At 33.2% G+C, this 19,847-nt stretch overlaps 1 protein-coding gene across 1 annotated transcript in view; it reads right to left on the minus strand.

Moving 5' to 3' along the window:
* Positions 1 to 19,847, minus strand: part of Rgk1 (Rad, Gem/Kir family member 1) — a 160,424-nt gene that overhangs the window by 129,478 nt on the left and 11,099 nt on the right. The window lies entirely within an intron of this gene.

Below are 19,847 nucleotides of genomic sequence, written 5' to 3' on the forward strand. Positions count from 1 at the left end.
CATCAATTAAGAGCATATAATTGTTCCGTGAAATATTCAGCGATTTAATAAGTGAACAGATCCTGTAACGTTTGAATAAGAAATGTCTTATTAGTTTATGACACATCATATATAATAAACTGTTGGAAAGGTCGTCACTTTTCGAAATTGTTTATCCAACCAAATTTCTCGTCTTTATAATTCTTTCTTCAAATTCGAGTACTTTTGCTTAATTGGATAAAATACTTATGGTTTTGAACAGAGATATAATAATATATAGATAGGCTGATAGGACCGCCGATGATATCTGTAGAGTTGACAGTCCTTGGCCGGAATAAACCCAGGTCCGTTCCGGTTACGTAGACCCGACTGTCGTGGGAACGGATCATTTTAGCCGGTACAAAATTGCAAATAATAGAACCTGAGTTCAATCCCAGCTACCGAGTAAGATTAATGATTTTTTTTATTTTTATTTTGCACATCTATTTTTAATATAATGGAAAATCTCGTAACCCGCCTATGTTCTGAAAATGCTTCTTACAGAAAAAATCGCTTTCCAAAAGCTTGTTAATCGACCTAAATAACATGATAACCTCTACCAAATGTCTACTGATGGTCCGATTCACCGCAATTATTTTCTCTACTACGTCATTCTCTGCTCAAAATTGGTTATCGATTACAGCGTTATGGTAACTATTGTATTTTTGAAGAGAGAAATTGAGAGAGATCATCATATGTGTTCAAAATGTCAAATTTTGTACCGCAAAGTGATGATTTGCGGAAAGCATTAATTTTTTGTTTCCATTTGAAGAAAAGTGCTGCACAGTCTCATCGAATGCTTGTCGAGACATATGGTGATCATGCTTTATCAGAAACAATATGCAAAATATTGTTTTAACGGTTCAGAGATAATGATTTTGATGTGAGAAATGAAGAACGTTGAAGACCACCAAAAATGGTTGAAGACGCCGAACTGCCAAAGTAAAATCGGTTTTTGAATACAATCTAAGTACTTGGCTGGGTGCTGCGACCCCACCCGCCGTGTTCACCAGGCTTGGCGCCTTTCGATTACCATTTGTTTTCGTCGATGGGACACGCATTGGCTGAGCAGCACTATGATTCTTACGCAGAAGTTGAAAATTGGGTGTCTGATGGGTTTGCTTCGAAAGACGAACATTTCTATTGGCATGTTATCCACAAATTGCCAGAAAGGTGATCAAAATGTGTTAAAAGCAATGGCCTATACTTTGAATAATTTTTTCTTTTACTTTCTCATTTCATACCGGTACACCTGGTAGATACTGGGGTCCTGCTGGATTGAATTGAAATGAATGTTTCTCAAACTTCGAACAAGGATTATCAAAGTTATAGAAAAGTTGTGTTGTTTTTTATGTAGTGTATGAGAAGACAAAGATCAATATTTTCAATAAATTAGATTTTGTGATATACTATATGTTTTGTTTGCATAAATATTTAAGTGCGTTGTTAATTAATTTATTATTTATATTGATATTAATTGTAAAACAAGTCGAGCAAATTTTGCAAATAATTATTTTCTAATCCGAATTACAGTTAAATATGTTTGGGAAAATCTTACATTAAAAAGAATCCTTACCGTCTTGATTTTGTTGATTTCATCTTTATTATTATGTAGCGAGATTTGTGCCACTTTACGACAGCAGTAAACTAAATGAACGGCATTGTATTTGTGTCAAATAAGAGTCATAGAAAATTACTAAAATTTATCAACAATTCTCTGGAGCAAAATTAAGGAAACTTCCAAGCATATATTTATACACCGCTATTGTTTTGATTTCACCAAGTAAAAATGTGGGCTAAACACAATAAAAAAAATTAAAAACAATTTTGATTGCGCAAATATTTTTACCTCTGACGAGGCTATTGAATCCTTAACAATTTATGTGAAAACGAATTATTAAAATAATAATGAAAAAGTCAGAAAAGGCGATCAGTTAGTAACAATTTGAATAAAAGCAAAAATTACTTTTATATTCAAAGGAATAAGATATTTTTCCAAAATACAATTTTCACACACATACACCATAGCTCTATTGCACATTTTACACTAAATTTAGTATAAAAGTGCATATGCTATAGAAAATATCTATTGTTGTCAGTAGCTTAATAAAGTGATTGTTAAATCCCAGCAATCCAATCCTATCAGTGGCTTTATGTACTTTTATTTACAATTTTTTGTTGCCAACTTGCTTGACCACAACCTTGACTATGCCAGTAACTATATAAGCATTTACTTGGCTGCGCTGAAATGTATGCTTCGCAACCGGGCGAACTTCCCACACTAGGCATGTTATGCATAGGCACTGCTGGTAAAATTGCAAAGCAAAATACTTTTGCACTACATACCCGCTGGTTGGTCAGTCAGCAAACTGTGCTTTAATATTTTTCACTCTTCAGTTTCGTCGATTTACTGCAGGTGCCTGCAACACCATGTTGCATGTCCACTTTCACTGTTATTTAGCACTTTTTCTACTTGCTTCTCTTTGCTGGCAGGCTTCTGACATATTTGGTTTACTTTATTTTCGCTACAGCTACGCAGGACTTCCGGTGAGAAAAGTAATTCATCGACTTTATTTGACTCATGCGTCAGCTTCTGTGACAGAGGAGAGCTTTATCAACACGGTTGCCTTCTATTACTCATTTTTTTATATTTTTTCGTATTTTTCAGGTTTTTTGCTTACATATTTTTACCATTTCATCTTCTTTCAGCGCCTTCGTTCCGGTTCCACGTCGAATTTATTGGGCGTCATAAATTCTAAGAAGTTATGTTTGCGGTCGTTTCTGGTGTTGTTTGTGGAAAAACGCCAACGTTCACGTATAATATGTGTGTATGTTTGTTTGAGCTGAGGCGTGACCACATGCAATTTGTTTGCCCAAAACCCGGAACATAGGGGCCCTTTTATGGGCTTCTCATCAAATAAATATGTACCTAGACGCACATATATGCACAGATGTGCATGTATTTATTTGTTATATGATAAGCAATATAAAGAAGCTGGTGGGGGAAAAGTAAGTCGCATTTCAACATTAAGCTTAAAGAGGTGGTAGCAGTTTTTTATTTACATATGTATATAAAAATTGTATTTCTGGAATAAAAATATTTTAACGTAAATATTAAGGTAAATTGCTCATTCATTGATTGCTCCAAGCTAATCGAGGGGTGTCTGTCCTCAGTATCGATAGCATCAAGTTACTTTATTATCAGACTCGTTTGGGTGCTTAGTCATAAGAGAGTCGTTGAAAACTTCAAAACCGATGAGCCTGCAAGAGAGGGAGACCTTTTGTCCCAATTACATCGGATTGGGAACGAGCTGGGTCTCCGTTTTACAAAGGTATTCTAACGCGAAGTGCAGCTTCGCACATGTTTAGCTGGCACTGGTCAACAACTAGCTCCCGTGTGACTGATAAAACCTTCTGGCCTAGCGTATAACGCACGAAATCCACTAACCTACTAGCTCTCAGCCACAATCATAAGAGTTCTCACTTCTCAGTATCCCATAGGCTAATTGTCAAATTATATGGAGAAAAGTGAGGTGGAAACGCATAGGTTGTCCAGCTATCGTAAGACTAAGGTTGAAACATCTCGGCAGTCATATCTTCGACGAATCTGGAGAAATAACTTGAATTGATATTAACCAGCTCCACAAAGTTGGGGCAATGTGTGTGGTCTTTCCGATAAATATTTAGCAGTGTTTAAATATCAGAATGGAATGGATTCTAAGCTGACCAAGTGGAATACTGTTTTTTGGATCGACCTATACTTATACTAACCTAACTTAAACTCATGAAATCGTACTGAAAACTATAGTCAAACTGCTGCAAACTCGTCGTTACAGCAAAAGTCACACGTATTTACATTTTTGTTTTTAGGTCATAATTCTACGTAGGTAGTTTTATCGAAAGAACCCTCGATCTTCTAAGGGTTAAATCTATTATTATATCTTTATAATATATCTTAACAGAGAGATTTAAAGAAATAATTCACGCCTTAAAATAACTCACGCCTCGTATATAATATACATGGTAAATTTATAACAATCTTCTTGACATTCAAGAATCTGATATGATAAAGTCCTGCGTCGACTGCTGACTCAAATATTCGGCGCCGTTCGCAGCAACTCGGACTGACGTATGGAACGACTTGTGCAAGAACTGAAGCCGCTTGACCTTCTCAAGCGACATTGCTTCGATCTATGGGCTCTTGAAAAGATCCAAGAAGATCCGATGTTTTCGGGGATGGGAATGTAAGCAAGTAAAATTTCCGCATTTGGGACGAGGAGCAACCTAAAGAGATTCAAAAGCTGCCTTTTAATCCAGAAAGAAACAACGGTTTGATGTGGTTTGCGGGCCGGTGGAATCATCAGTTCATATTTCTACAGAAATAATGCCAGTGATAACGTAACCGTCAATGGTGGCCGTTATCGCGCCAAACTAACCGACTTTTTGATGACTGAAATTGAAGCTCGTAATCTCGGCGACAGTTAGTTTCAACAAGACGGCGCCACTTCCCACACATCGCATCAATCAATGGGTTTATTAAGAGAACACTTCGGTGAGCAGCTAATTTCACCTTTTGGGCTGGTCGATTGACCACAAAGATCGTTGTAATATCGCACATTTAGACTTTTTAGACAAAGAATGTTCTTTTGAATCATAATAAACATTTTCCATTAAATTTAGATTTTCTGTATTTTTTCTGTAAAAAAGTAGCTCACCTTAAAATGGATCACCCTATATTAACCTACTCATTCGATTAAAAGTTAGCTTCATCGCTGAACAAAATTTTCTTGTGGAAATTGGGATCGGTGGCCATCTCGTTTAAGGCCATTCCAGTTGTATTTTGGAAGTCCGGAAACCAATATACTTCCACAAAATCTTCCATAAAGTGGCTGGGAACAGTCTACACCTGTTGCGCGCTGGCGGATGGACTCATTCGAGTCTTCTTTGGATCTCTGCTCCATAGCAGCAAAAGCGTTTGCGGTGTGTACTGTACGACATCTCTGAGGATGCGCATTATCTACTAGAGTAAACGTGGTGTGAAACCGCTACATGGTTACTTGAATTACAGACTCTGCTAGGCAATTATGTCGACTACAAATTGGACGCAGCCGAACTGAATTTTGGTAATAAATTTGCACGATTTGCAAACGTTTTTCCAAAACCAACTGAATAAAAATCAAGTAACAGCTGTCAAAAAGACCAAATCCAACAAAAGTATACTTCATTTAGTGAGAATTTTTAAAATAGACTTAACAATATATAGTTAACTGAATATAAGTTTTTGAAAATTAGTAATTCACTTCCTCTAGGCTATAAAGAGATACATTTAAGTTAAGGGAGTTAGTTTTACAAACACGTAAAAAACGTTATATTTGCTCGTGGTTCTCAGATATTGTCTGTGATTTCAAAAAGAACTTTTTTAATATCGAAATCAACTGTGCATCTGTTTACATAAGTGTACACTGATTTTCGTAAGCAAAAATGGTATATATCGAAGTCTCCTTTTACAACCTTTTTTGCTAAAAATAACCGTTTTCATTAGAAACATGAACTAAGTATTTTTGTACTTTTCGGTTTATTCAATACTTACACGCTCTTAAAATGACCAGATTGCGCAAAAAAAATTGTCAAATATATGTGTAAATATGAATATATGTGTGTGTGTGTGTTTTGAAAAGGTGTGCACCTTCTAAAATAGACTCATTTTAATAAACCATCGATTCAGGTTCAAACCTATTCGGTTGGCGCACACAAAATATAATACTCGAGCCGCCTGTTGTAGACATCAAAGGATTTATTTACACTTAATTGGGCATAAAATTAAATAAAAATTTATTATAAATAGTCAAGTGGAAATTTACGAGCGAGCATAGCTCAGGAGACACAGACATACAGACAAATAGTTGTGTGCATAACGGAGGGGCAAGTTCCAAGTCACCAACAACTCTGGGTGTCGAACAAAAACAAAAGCAAAATTTGTGTACATTGTGAAGGCGTGTTTTAGGAGACCAAGCGATGAGGGTGGTGGGAATGTTTTGTAAGAAGCGAAGAGCAGCATTTGATATACCTATGTCCTTTGCTATAAATCACATTGGCACAGCTGTTGTACAATACACAGAAAGTGAGTTATTCCCAGACGGTCGTGGCTAAATTTATGTAAGTAAATACATACCCGCTCACTCTCCTTCCTCTATCTTGAAACTATTATTTATTTGATTCCGGGAATGGCAATTATACGCTTACAAGTAATCGTCGGATTAATCGGTCTGTTGATAGAACGCTTGCTGAGTGGGCGTTCTGCAGTGAAAGCAAATATTCGGGTCTCTTAATTTAGTATTTTGTGCAGAAACATAAATTTGCATAAGAATGTGGCACAAATAAAGTCTGCAGATACACTAAGTCCCAGATAATAATTTATGGTTAATGTAGAAATTTATGCGAAATTCAAGTTTAGACAAATCAGCTCATAAAGTAATCGTTTGATTAATTGAGATAGAAGAAAGTTTGCTCAATACGGTTTTTGCTTTCTTCAATGAATAGATTTTGATAAAGAGATCCATTCATTATCGTTAAACACAATCTATAAATAGTTTTTGAAGTTTGATCTCCATATGTTAATTAGCGTGTGTTTGGCAACTATTTTTTTTTACGACACAAAAAGTTTGTCTGGTGATTTTTACCTTGGAAAAGAAATAGAACAACGAGTTTCTTTGGAATTTTGTGTTTCCATTGGAATCACGGATATAGAATCGTTTCTAAAATCGTCGTGTAGGCATCATAGTAAATAAACGCAAAAGATCGAAAACATATCTTATGGATCGACTCGACATAAATTGGTTAATGTTTTAGGTATAAAACGTGTCAATGGCAAAATACCTGAGTCTTACTGGTGGTCGGCATAAAATTAAGTTGATTACCGTGGTGTGATTTCCCATGAATTCCTTCTACAGGGTCAAACAGTCAATAATTAATACTACTTGGCTGTTTTGGTGCGTCTAGACGTATGTCGGCCAGCAGTTTCAAGTTTTTATTACCATGATGATAGGTCGTCATATTCTAGGACGATTGTGACTGACTTTTTCGCCAAACATTTTTTCTATTTTCGAAACTGAAAAATTCGCCCCTGGGAGTGCGCCACGAGTCTATTGAAATAATTAAAAATCATTCGTTGAAGGCCCAGTCCAGGCTTATAATAAAATGGAAAATTGGATTAAGCGTTAACATGTTTGTATTTGAAGGCGATCATACAGATTTGTTTTTAGAACCTCTACCTACAGTGTGAAAATAGTTGAAATCGGGTGGCAACTCCGCCCACTCCCCATATAACGGTACTGTTAAAAACTACTAAAAGCGCGATAAATCAAGCACTAAACACGCCAGAGACATTAAATTTTATCGCCCACTTTTAGGTGAAAACCCATATCTTGGGATCTGCTTAACCGATTTCAACCAAATTCGGTACATAATATTCTTCTCATATTTTTATGTTATAGTGTGAAAATGGGCAACCACGCCTATTTTCCATATAACACCATTTTAAATTTCATCTGACTTTTTCACTTTCCACTATGCAAATCCAGCAACAATGATTATATTGGGGGTAAAACTTTGCGTGAATAATACTTTTAAAGTATGCCACCTTGTGACCAAAAGTTGTCTAAATCGAACCAAAACTGTTCAAACCCTTAGGTACTGAATATGTGGACCCCAGTACACATAGCTGACCTTTTACCGAAAATATGGGTCAATCCACAAAGAAATCTTAAACGAGTATACCATTTGATTTTGCGAGAGTATAAAATGTTCGGTTACATTCAAACTTAGCCCTTCCTTACTTGTTTGATCTTTTTTTACATTTTCTCTCCATCGATACATCTATCTGGAACCTTATAACCGGATTTTCAGTACATTTTGCAATCAGCAATTATTCAGCTTAAAAAATCATTGCTGAATGAAGCGCTGATTATCGAAGATACCTTTGGTAAGCTTGTTAAGAATCTGTACACTTTGTCTTCCTTCTAAATAAATTCACAGAAAAATTACAATTTCTGTTAAAAAAAAATTCCCAAAACGGAATATGAATATTAAAATGTATTAATAATGACGATCAAGCTCTTATTATCAATATTCCCAAGTCAAATTACACAGCCTTAGTAACAAACAGTCCAAAAGTCCACACACCATTTGAATTGGTAAGTTATAAATACATTTTTAATGTCGATTCAATATTACATGATCTTTAAAAAGCTTAAATAAGAAAAGTTGCTTTAAGCTCCGCATTTTCCTTTTATAATTTATACATGAACGTCTGACCATTCTACAAATAACTTTCTTCCTTTGTTTTTTAATTTCCCTACACACTTCAATATTCTACCTTTAAAAAATCCTACAAACCACCATCCAAGCACACTGTTAGCCCATCGTTAAGCTTACCTAACCCTTAAAAATTCGAAATAAAAATAAATAAATCAAACGGGTACTCTAAGACACTCGAGCCACAGCTTTTGATATGCTACCAATTGAAATTGCTGCGTATTTTAGCAGAGATTTTGTGAATACATAAACAACAATAACAACTCTTATATATAGTTTTACCTTTTTTAAAGCACAGAGATCATGAGGCAATCACCAGGTGTAGACACCGTTACTTGCGGAGTATGCAAATGGTAGGAATATAAGGATTTACAGTTTTACACGCACATAAGTATGTATGTAAATTTCAAGACGCGCAAGAGATCATAACTTAGATAAAGTAAGTGAAATGCCATACATATTGTATGGTTTAAGGTAGAACGCGCTTAAGTGGCATAGAAATACCTTTTAGCAGCTTTTTTTCAATTACAATGTTCACAGAGGAATCATCATACACTTAAGATTGTCAGCACAAATAGTTATGAGATTATATTTATGAGTATATCTATATGTACATATACAAGTAAGTAAGTGACCAAAACTGAGAAAAGGATACGCCACACAAACTAAATTAATAATATAATCTAAACTCGTAAAGCAAAAAGGTACTCCAAAAAGAAGAAAACAGTTAACTAAGATAACGAAACAACGCAAACTACATAAGTCGATTTTACTTAAGTAGAAACTCGGCAAAATTAACAAACTTTTGTTTAGAAAAGACCAAACTAAAAAAACAAAAAAAATTCCAAAATACCTGTAACTGTTTGGTTGTCTGATATGCAACTTGAAGTGGCAACAGCAATTTTTAACATTCTTCTACGCTTTGCAGCTCGTTACATTGCTATCTAAAAATAAATCGCAGTCAACACATCTATCAGAGAAATTGGAAAGTAACATTGCGATGCATAATGATGAGCCAATTGATAGCTCGCATTTCTTTCTACCTTTTATGCAAACTCAAGTAGCTGGAAAATTATATTCACGCTCTTATGAAAGCAAATGTATTGATAGACGCAAGCATATGGTATTCTGCACCAATTGACGTATAAACTAGAGTGATGAAGGGAAAAACAAAAAAAAAACAAAAAAAAAAAAAAAAAAATATATTTATTAAAACACAAGGCTTTTGAGCATTTTCTTCAAAATACATGCGTTTGTAAATAAACTAGTCTGATACAAGCCATTCGAAAGGAAAGAAATATTGTATAACAACCATAATTTATAAATTTGAATCATTTAATTTATTTTTTAAGTATTAAAAAACTTTAATTAGGTTATTTAATGCGTCCTTTAAACCCTTTGCAACAATTTTCAACCCAATAGTTTTCAAAATATGCAACTGAAATTTTTTAGATATAGGAGGGTGAGTCAAAATATAACTAATATCAAATTTATATGCATATTTTGATTTTCTCACTTTTCATAGCATTTATATATAAGAATTTTTCGAATGAAAAGAATTCCTGTGAGATAGATCTTTCAGAAAATTTTATTCTATACAACAATTCGTAATATAAAACGGTTTAAAAGTTGTGGTATTTTTAATGAAAATGGGTTTTTTACATGCTGTTCATATGCAAGGCTTTGAATGCTTACCGACATATTTTAAAGTTAAGCTAAAAGTCAGGGCTGCAAACCACTACAAAAATCGATGCGGTTCGGTTCAGTGGTTCGAACCACTCAGAAAATACTTAGGTACATTGGTTCAAGAACCGATTTATGAATATCTCTGAACCACGGTTCGTTTCGGTTCAAATGGTTCAGTTTTTTATATTAATTTATATGAAAAAAACCCATACTTATATACCATATACGTATTGTATTTACGAAAATAATAGGCTTCGTAATTAAAACTTTTCTATTAAATAATTTAAAATTTTTATTAAAACTTTTCAGCGTTAATTACAAAACTAAATACATTTACCTAGTATGGAGGATACAATTTTTTAATATAATATACATATTAAGAAAAAACAATTTATGTAGAGTGCTTCTAGAATTTTTTCTTCGAAATTTCGTCAACGATCTTCTCTGAAACGTTGGCGTGCTTTCTTTGTAAGTTTATCGCAAAATTTCTGTATGTTTTCTTTTCATTTCACATTTGCAATGTATTCACTCATTTGTATAATAATTTTTGTCAAAATAAAAGCTCTTGTGTACTGTATTCACACTCATTTCAAAACTATTTACAAAATAATCACTTTAAAAGTATGCCAACCTTCTGAGCACACAGACGCGATTATTTGAAATTACAGCGAAAAATGACAATTCATGTCCTTGCATTCAAGCAAATTTGTGGCAGATTTTCATAAGGGTTGCGGTTTTAAGCACGTGTATTATTTAACACAAAAATGCTTATTGGGAATTTTCATTTGGAACCGAACCGAACCGGTAAAAAGAGGTGGTTCGGTTCAGAACCGGTTTGTAGCCCTACTAAAAATCTTGCCTTGCTACAATATATTTCTCTGTATATAAGTTTATTTTAAACCATACTTTCGGTATTAGTTTTTCTGGCTCACCCTAAGGTATTGCACTATAATTTTCAAAAGGGGTAGCTGTCAAACGCATGTATTTTTACATTTATTTTCAGCAAGATTCTGTTAATTACCATTCATACTCTTACATTCGAAAAACTTTAAAAATATTGTAAATTTCTTTCCAAATCTCTCCTTTGGTATATCAAACTTAAAAGGTTCTTCGCACACTTCAGATGAGGCACATTTCTAACAGTGGATGGGGTATAAAGAAGTCAAAGCCACCGTTTTGAACTAGGAACAATTCTGAAGAAATTTTAGAAAAGATAGAACCAATGTTACTTCAATGGAGAGCGAGCGCTGCTGCTTATTTAATTTTGGATAATTAAGTGTTTCTTTTACATACATATAGAAGTTACAAGAAGGTCTAACAAACATTTTTTGCTTATTCAGAACTTTATATAGATTTGCATTATTATGTGTATATTAACAAAGAAGAACTCTTGTTTTCACATTTTTAAAATATATATATATATTTTTTTCATTTTCGAGAGTATGCAGATCTCTACAAAACATGACAAATTTTACAATTTTTTTCTTTTAATCACAGCACTTAAGTGAAAAAGTTGAAATTAAGTTAAAGTAATAAAAGTCTGAAAATTTGCATTTGGCAAATTCGCTGCAGAAACAAAAAGCTGCTTTCTGCTAAGTGAGTGAATTAACTCTCTAGGCAGTTCATCAAAGCCAGTGGAATCAGTTGAATATTAGGTCATAGACACTGTGCTGGTGCATAATTCATAAAATGTAATAATTTGTTAGTTTAGTTGACAAAGCAACACTGTAAGAGCCAATAATAAGTACACGAAAATGTGAATATGGATATGCGTGTGTGTGTGTGAAAGCAATTTATGCGCATTTGCATTGACGCGTGTAATATCTGTCGCCTTATAGACTAGCGAAAAGTCGTTCACACTTTCTATAAGTATGTTTGAAAAAGTGAGCGATTTGCATACACAAAAACAATCTTTCATTTTTAAGTGCCAAACAAATTTGTGTCATATATTATCGCATAAGATGAACATATTATATATGCGACGCCAAGCAGCATATGCCCTTGAGCGCCTCCAAACTGTTTAAGCGAACAAGTGGTTGATATAGCAGCAAAAAAATGCAGTAATTCTAGAAAGCAAATATGCGCATGCCTCGCCCACTTTTCTTTGAAAGATGTACAGTTAACCACATCATAATTTTTCATGCCTTTTTTTTAGTTTTCGTATTTCAAATTTACAAAGTTAATTTTGCGCTTTTCAACGCTTAACTTTTAACGCGTTGCACTCCTCTTTTGTGGCACAGTGGTTTCGCGGCCGCTTTGATGTAAAAGTATATCAAAGTAAACACTTTCCTAAATGGGCAGAGCTTCAGTGGCATATGCTTGAACGTATTTACATGGAATCCTAGAGCGCGTGGCATTTTTTCGCTTGCCAACCATTTCCAAAGTAATATGGCATATTTTTCATGTTCTTTGCTTTGTGAAAATGCTAATAATGCAAAAATGATGAGACCACCACTTGTTCGCAACGCCAGTCAGTCAGCCAGTTGTTCAGTGTGCGACAGAGTTTATTGTATGTAATTACTCGCCTTGTTGCGCCTATCATTGTAGACTAAGCGCTATTCACATCCTCTCAGGCATGGAATTATTCAATTGTTGTTGTCTAGAAAACGAATTATTTTACGTAATTTATTATAAATTATTTAGGGAGTAAAATTAAGTTTATAATTACATTTAACTTATGTTGGGGAGTTTTCAGAAACTTTTACTTTTGCTATTGTACCTTAGACAAAGACAATGTTTTAATGTTATCTTTCGGGTATAATGATATATTTTACTCTGTATTGGCTTCATATTTTTTATGGATTCTTTACATGAATGAAGCTAAACACATATTGAAGGTTTTTTTTAAGTTTTTTATAAACATTTTTAATTCTCATAAATCTTTCGTGATTTATTCGTCGCAAAAATCTTACATCGCCCTGAAGTTTTGTTAGTAATTTATTCTCTTTATAAGTAATTATAAGTTAAGTTACATAATGAACTAAGATCGCACCATCATACCTCTTATGTAATCTTTAAGAAAACCATGTATTCAGTAAAAGCTTTAAGTTTTTCAAAGATATATTTTTTATGATCAGAGTTTTTACCAAAATCAAAAAAAAAAGTACCTAAAGATAAATTTTACACAGGTCAATAACATTTCTTTTTTTTTTTTTTGCCTGCCCATGGGTTTTACTTAAGGGGTAGGGGGTAGTCAGAATTTTCAAACAATCAATTTTTTTAATATTTTTTTTTTCTTAATGTACATATGTTCAAGAATGCACACAGCAAATTTCATATCGTTCCAGTGAATATTTTCGAAGTTACAAGGCCAAACTTTAAATGCGTTTTGCTCAAAACTATATTTTTTGAACTGGTGACAACTGTAACTTGAAAACCGCTAAGTAGATTTTAATGTATACATAATAAACTCGGGCCTGATCGAAGAATTTTTTTTCAAAAATTTCGATTTTCGAAAAATTTAGAAAAAAATTTCCTGAGGCCGCCATTTTGTTAATTTTTGAAAAAAATAAAAAAGCTTCCATCCGGCCCAGGATTAACTATTTATAAAACTAATTTTTTCTATACGAGGAACTTTTTTTCGAACTTGGTCAACACAGACAGCTATAACTTCAGAAATTAACATTTTTTTATTTTTTTTTGAAATTTTTGTGATTTCAATTCAAAACATTGTATAATAATGCCATATTACTACTTTTGTAAAATAACATGATTTAATAGCAAAAAAATTGCTGAAAATTGTCATGTTTTCGTGCCACTGACTACCCCGAACCCCTTAATATATTCTGGTTATATAATATAAGCAAATATATTATATATGGGAAAGGACGATTACACATAGAAAATATTTGTTTTTTAAGAAATTATAGGGAGTTGACCATTTTTGATCTTCGCGACCATATAATGTCGGTCTTCGCGCGCTGTTGCCGTCGAGAGAGAGCGAAGAGCACGGGAGATAATGTTGCTTACAGTATGTGTTCGCACATTACAGAGGAATAACGTTTTTCATAATTTTGTTTCCTGTAACAACCAGTACAAAATATCTTCGAGACGTTGTAAACGACACGCTGGCTCGCTTTGCTATATTTGTGGCGAATATATTAAAATGATAGAGAAAAAGTATGATTTAAGTAAAAATTTAAAAATTTGCGAAACAAAGTGGTTATACAAAATACTCATGCTATCTTTGCTTGTAGAAGAGTCGGAATGATGCTGCTCACAACCACCAAAAATATTAGCCAATACGTACCGATTACGAAGTGGAAAAATGCCATATATCATGCGTGGCATTTGTCAATTCTAAAACTCTTAAAACGTATTACCGCATTAATGTCGTAATTGCATTTTAAATGCATATTAAATTGGGTCTTATTAAACAATTTGTAACGGCACTTATCCATGAGGCCGCAGCTTTCATTTATTTAAAGATATTATTTTCCAATTCTCTCCTAAATGAAAATAAAAATTGGCATCTTTATGACCCGTCAAATAAAAAATTATTGATTGTGATATTTTACCGAAGTTACTTAGCTGACAATTATGACGATGTTACCGATGTACATGTTACAATCTTATTTAGATAAATTTAAAGATAATATGGAAGCTTATTCGGAAGAACAAGGAAAACGTTTTAATCCAGATATTATCTAATTTGAGGGACGTCACCAAGGTCACTATACTGAATCCATGATAAAAGACAAAATTTGGGGGGTTCATAAGAGACCCTCTTACGGAGCATGACAGTAAAAGCAAAACTGTTAGTTTTTAAACATTTGGAGTAAATTTTATAGATCTAATTTAAGAATAAATCATAAACGGATGATCGATATTTTTTTCAAAATTATTTATATTGTACAATATATAACATTTTTTGCACTTTTATTGAGATGATATTTTTCAATTTTATATATTAAAGCAAATAAAGAATTATTTTTTATTCTTATTGCTATTTTGAGGTATAAAAGCAACAAAAATAAGGTATATACAACTTGAGCGAGTATCCAATAAAAATAACTTTGTTCTCAACTACACATTTTAATAAAACACTAAGCAGAGATACTAGGCAGGAGTAAGAAAAAAACTAACGCAGTTAGAACCATGTTTCAAAAGAAGAAGCAGTTGATGAGATATAGCATTTTGAGACCCAGACCTAAGTTTTTGTATGACATCCTTCGAATAAAACCCAATGAAAAGGATCATGGTGGATTAATGAAACACTATCTTCTATCGAAAACAAATTACTACTGATAACAAAACATGGCGATGAACAAGTAGACATTTTAAATATATCAAGGTAATATGTGAGTCGCTTAGCTATTATGAGGCGCATATACTTGTAATGCATTCAGCAATCCATCAATTTTCATCAACTAAGTTGAAAAGTGAAAATCTATTGTATCAACATATTCAGCATAGACCATTAGGTGGAATCTTTAAACGATAAAACGTTATAAAAATTAATCATTTGAAGAAAACAAGGTGATGTTTTACCAACTCAACGCACAGTGGCGAAAATCAAGAAAAATAATGGAAAAGTTGCCACGAGTTGGGATTGAATATACATATACACTGTTTTCTATCCTCTAGAGATTTGTTTTGTTTTCTTAGTTTTCAAGAGAATATTTGCTGGTATGATAATTAGAAGCGGAAACTTCCAGAGGTGCATGTATAATTAAATTTTGTCAGCCAAACTAGTTTTACCTTAAAACGAAATAAACATTTCGACTGCCTTGGCATGTTAATAATTAGAATTGATAATCTTTTTCTAAGGTTGTAATATTACTGATGTAATTTGTACATTTAAAACTCCGTGTATAGTAACTATCACTTCAAATATTATATGTTCTCCATTACCATACGGTTGAAATTGTAACGCTATATCTAGCTCTTTTAGCACCAAAAATTAAAGACTGATGTCCATTCATTGAAAATCATTTACTCAATGAAAACCGTTTCGATTATAGGAAATGTATTGAATTAAAAATCAGAACATGCTTGAATGAGTATTTTTCATTTAACGGCCTTGATCTCTACTCTTTCACTTAACATTTTTCTAAATTAATTAATTTGAATTAAACGTAAAGGGCTATTAAAACTAAATCAAAATTTATACATTCGTTTACTGGATACTTTAGAACTTTCTCGAATCTAATTATTTTAGAAAGAAATACTAAATAGAACCCTTTGCGTTTCCTCATAACTCATACATTAGCCATTAGCATCATGCTAAAATTATAAAAAATAACGAATCGTATAAGTCATCGTTCGAATATAAGGCGATAATATACCATAAATAAAACTATTATTATGTGACCACGTTAGGAATATGTCCAATAGCTGCAATACAAAAGTCGATATTCCACCGCTTCTTTGCTATACACACATATATAGAATATGTATTTATTCAATGATAGGAAATAAAATCCTTAACAACAATTCTTTCAATGTTATTTACATGTTTTTCCTTTAAAAATGTCTCGATGCTTTAAAAGATTTCTATTAAAAATATATAAACATATTTATTTCGGTTGAAGACAAGGTTGAAAATTATCGATTGTTGTCTCATATTTCTGTTGAATCTTTCTCACACACAAACTCAGTAATGGAAAATAATAGCTAAGTATTCGCACCCGCATTCATTTTGTCGTCAACAGCAATATACCTATACATATATAGTGATCAGAAGGTTTCCGGAAATTGTCATTTAAACTGCCCGCGCTGAATATTTTCCAGCAATTTTTTTTCTTTGTTAAGTTGGTAGCATTGTGCTTAATTAATATACTAAAAATGAGCGCGATCTGTCAACCAGTTTGTTTTGTGATTTTTACAATGAGAAAATAATGAAAAAAAATATTGAACAAAGAATTTGCACCAAATTTTGTGTTTCGAACCAAATTTCGTTTGCGGCTTATGGTGAATGTATTCTATCGAAAACCCTAGACTACGACTGGTACAAAGCTTTTAAGTACGGTCGAGTAATCGTCAAAGACATGCTTCGACGTCTACCACTGACAATAACATCAAAAAAGTGAAGGAAATCGTGCTCGAAAATCATCATGCGAGTGTTAGAAAGATTGACCGATAATTTGGGCATGAGACGCGTCAATGCTCGGCTTGTTCCAAAAGAGTTTAATTTTTTTGCACAAAGAACATCGGGTGCAACGATTTTAAGACTAAAAACTCGTTCAATACCATCGATCAACCGCCGTATTCATTGAATTTGGCCCCATGTGACTTTTGTTTTTGTTTCCAAAACTCAACTTACCACTCCGTGGAATCCGTTTCGACTCGATTAAGGCCAAAAAAGAAAATTCGCAGGTGGAACTGAAGACGATTCTGGACAGCGCCTACAAGGCATGTTTCGATGATTGGAAAAATAGGTGGTATATGTGCATCGCTTCAGAAGGAGCATATTTTGAAGGCGACAAAATAAATATTTATGATTGAATTGAACATTTTTCGTTTTATTTACAATTTCCGGAAACTTTTTGGTCACAATGTATAAATGTAAACATAAATACATATATCATATGTTTACATACCTATCAATTTAAATATCTATATTTCGTCTTCTATGTCCTCTATGCGCTTCATGTCATTATTCCGCCTTTCTAGATGCGCACAATAAGTTTAAGTAATTCAATTATGTCGCTTCAAGTTGGTGAGTGGGCAAGGTAGACGCATATGCACACATATACGTACATATATATTTTTTGACAAAAGATAGATATGAGTATAGCAATACTACTACACTCACAGTTAGTTCCGGAAGAAGATAAAATGTTAAATTTAACTAAAATTGTTATATAACCTAAGGGCGCGAATCGAGTTACACAACAACAACAACAGCAGCTCAACCGATTTACTTTTAAAGCCACAAAGATGTTTTGTGTAGCACTGTGTTTATTGTGTTTTGTCGTCCGCCTCGATTTGTGTTATTATTACTGTCCCGCGGCTACTCGTCGTCAACGCTTGTTTGTGTTTTCACCCATTTAACCTTTCAGTATTTAATTGCTTGTGATTCTTAGCATTGTTGTTGCATTTTCTACAACATTTTGCATTCATCAACATAATTTTATAATATTGTCAGGCATTTGCGAAGGCTGTTGTTGAGGTTTTTAAAATTGTAAAACTCTTGATCGCAAGAGATTCAGTGAGCTGTCTTCTGGATAACTGGGCTTCGCGATAACTTGACCTACGCTAGGCTGCATTTAGTTCTTGCGTTGGCTCAAGAATCTTTTTTCCCATAGTGCAGAGGTGAGCTCGTCTTCATCTGAAAGTGTAGCTCTTCCCTAGTTGTTAGTGTTCTAACTTGACAAATTTCAGAACATGAAACCTTTTTGGAAAAATTTTAGATTTATATATGTGATCCTAAGTAAATGTATAGATCAGAATTATGAATTTTGGTATATGTAAGTATATATATGCAATAGATGTATAGTAATGCCCATTTAAATGGCGGATATGAGTTTAGCAAAAGGTATTTGCTGGACCTAAAGTAATAATATTAGATATATGAGAACGAGGAATAGATCTAATCTATTTCATACCTTTATGGAAGAGTGTAAAGACTAATAAATTAAGGAATCAAATCAAATATTCCAATGATATTCAAAAGTAAGATTCGAAGCTTGTGCAATCAATCCGTAGGAATTTTTTTGATGATTTAATGTAGTGGGTTTTTGTTTGTGATATATAAAAATTCACTTAGAAGGAAACAAGTATGTATGTACATATGTATTATAATTAAATAGATAAGAATTTGCTCCATAATTTAAAAAAAAAAAACTGGATAAATTTATATGCTATAAAAAGTTGTAGAAATTGTTCAAGCAATAATTGATTATTATAGTTTCTTAAAAAATCAAAATGCGCACATACATCGGTTACTCGCTACTCCATTTCAATGTTACTCTTACGCACTGTTGCACATATCACTGATTCATAGCAGCAGCGCTTCTCTCACTCGCTGGCACGTGCACCTGTCATGGCTCATAACGAAAGGCCTGGAATCAGAAACATAACATAATTTCAAGCGAAAAGCTGTAATTAGCATGAAAACTTTGTGTGAAATGAGCTGGCGACCACTGTGATGAAAGTAAAAATGCAAGTGAAATGTAGATGAAATGATTGTTATTGAAATTCATTGCTTGTGATAACATTGACAGTAATTACCATTTACTGAAAAGACTTTTGTAAGTCAGTGAATCAAGCAATTACTGTTAACGACTCAATTAATTAAGCAGATACTACACGCTGCAGAATGCATTTCTAATATTTTGAAATGCACCCGAAATGTCAGCAATTTGACGCGTTAAAGTAAATGAGACAGATAGATTATTTTGTCTTAAAAAAAAGATGAAATACATTACTTTTTATACCTCATAACATGTTTTTATAGCGTATAATAGTTTTGTTAACTTAAAACTAATCGAGTCAGATATAAGGTTGTATATATATATATATTGTTGTATATAATATATATATATATAATATCAGGATGAAAACCGAGTTGAAATCCCAGTGACTGTTTGTCCGTCTGCGCCAAGCGATAACTTGAGCTTAATTATCATGATGAAACTTGGCAAACGTGTTCCTTGGCATCCAAAGGAGTTTGCTATTGCAGATGGGCATAAACGCACCAATGCCACACCCACAAAATGCCAGTAAACGAAAACCTATTAAGTGTCATAACTGTTTGTTGCCTTCAGTGAGTTTCAAATAGAAATAATTCCAACTGTCGTTGGATATAGTATATAAGTACATTTAAAGAATCTTTCACTGTGGCAGCCTAACTTCTTTTAAGAGAACAGAGATCTCTGGGGTTTGAG

This window comes from Bactrocera oleae, chromosome 4 (genome assembly GCF_042242935.1).
Source record: "Bactrocera oleae isolate idBacOlea1 chromosome 4, idBacOlea1, whole genome shotgun sequence".
In the NCBI taxonomy this organism is placed as follows: Eukaryota; Metazoa; Arthropoda; class Insecta; order Diptera; family Tephritidae; genus Bactrocera; species Bactrocera oleae.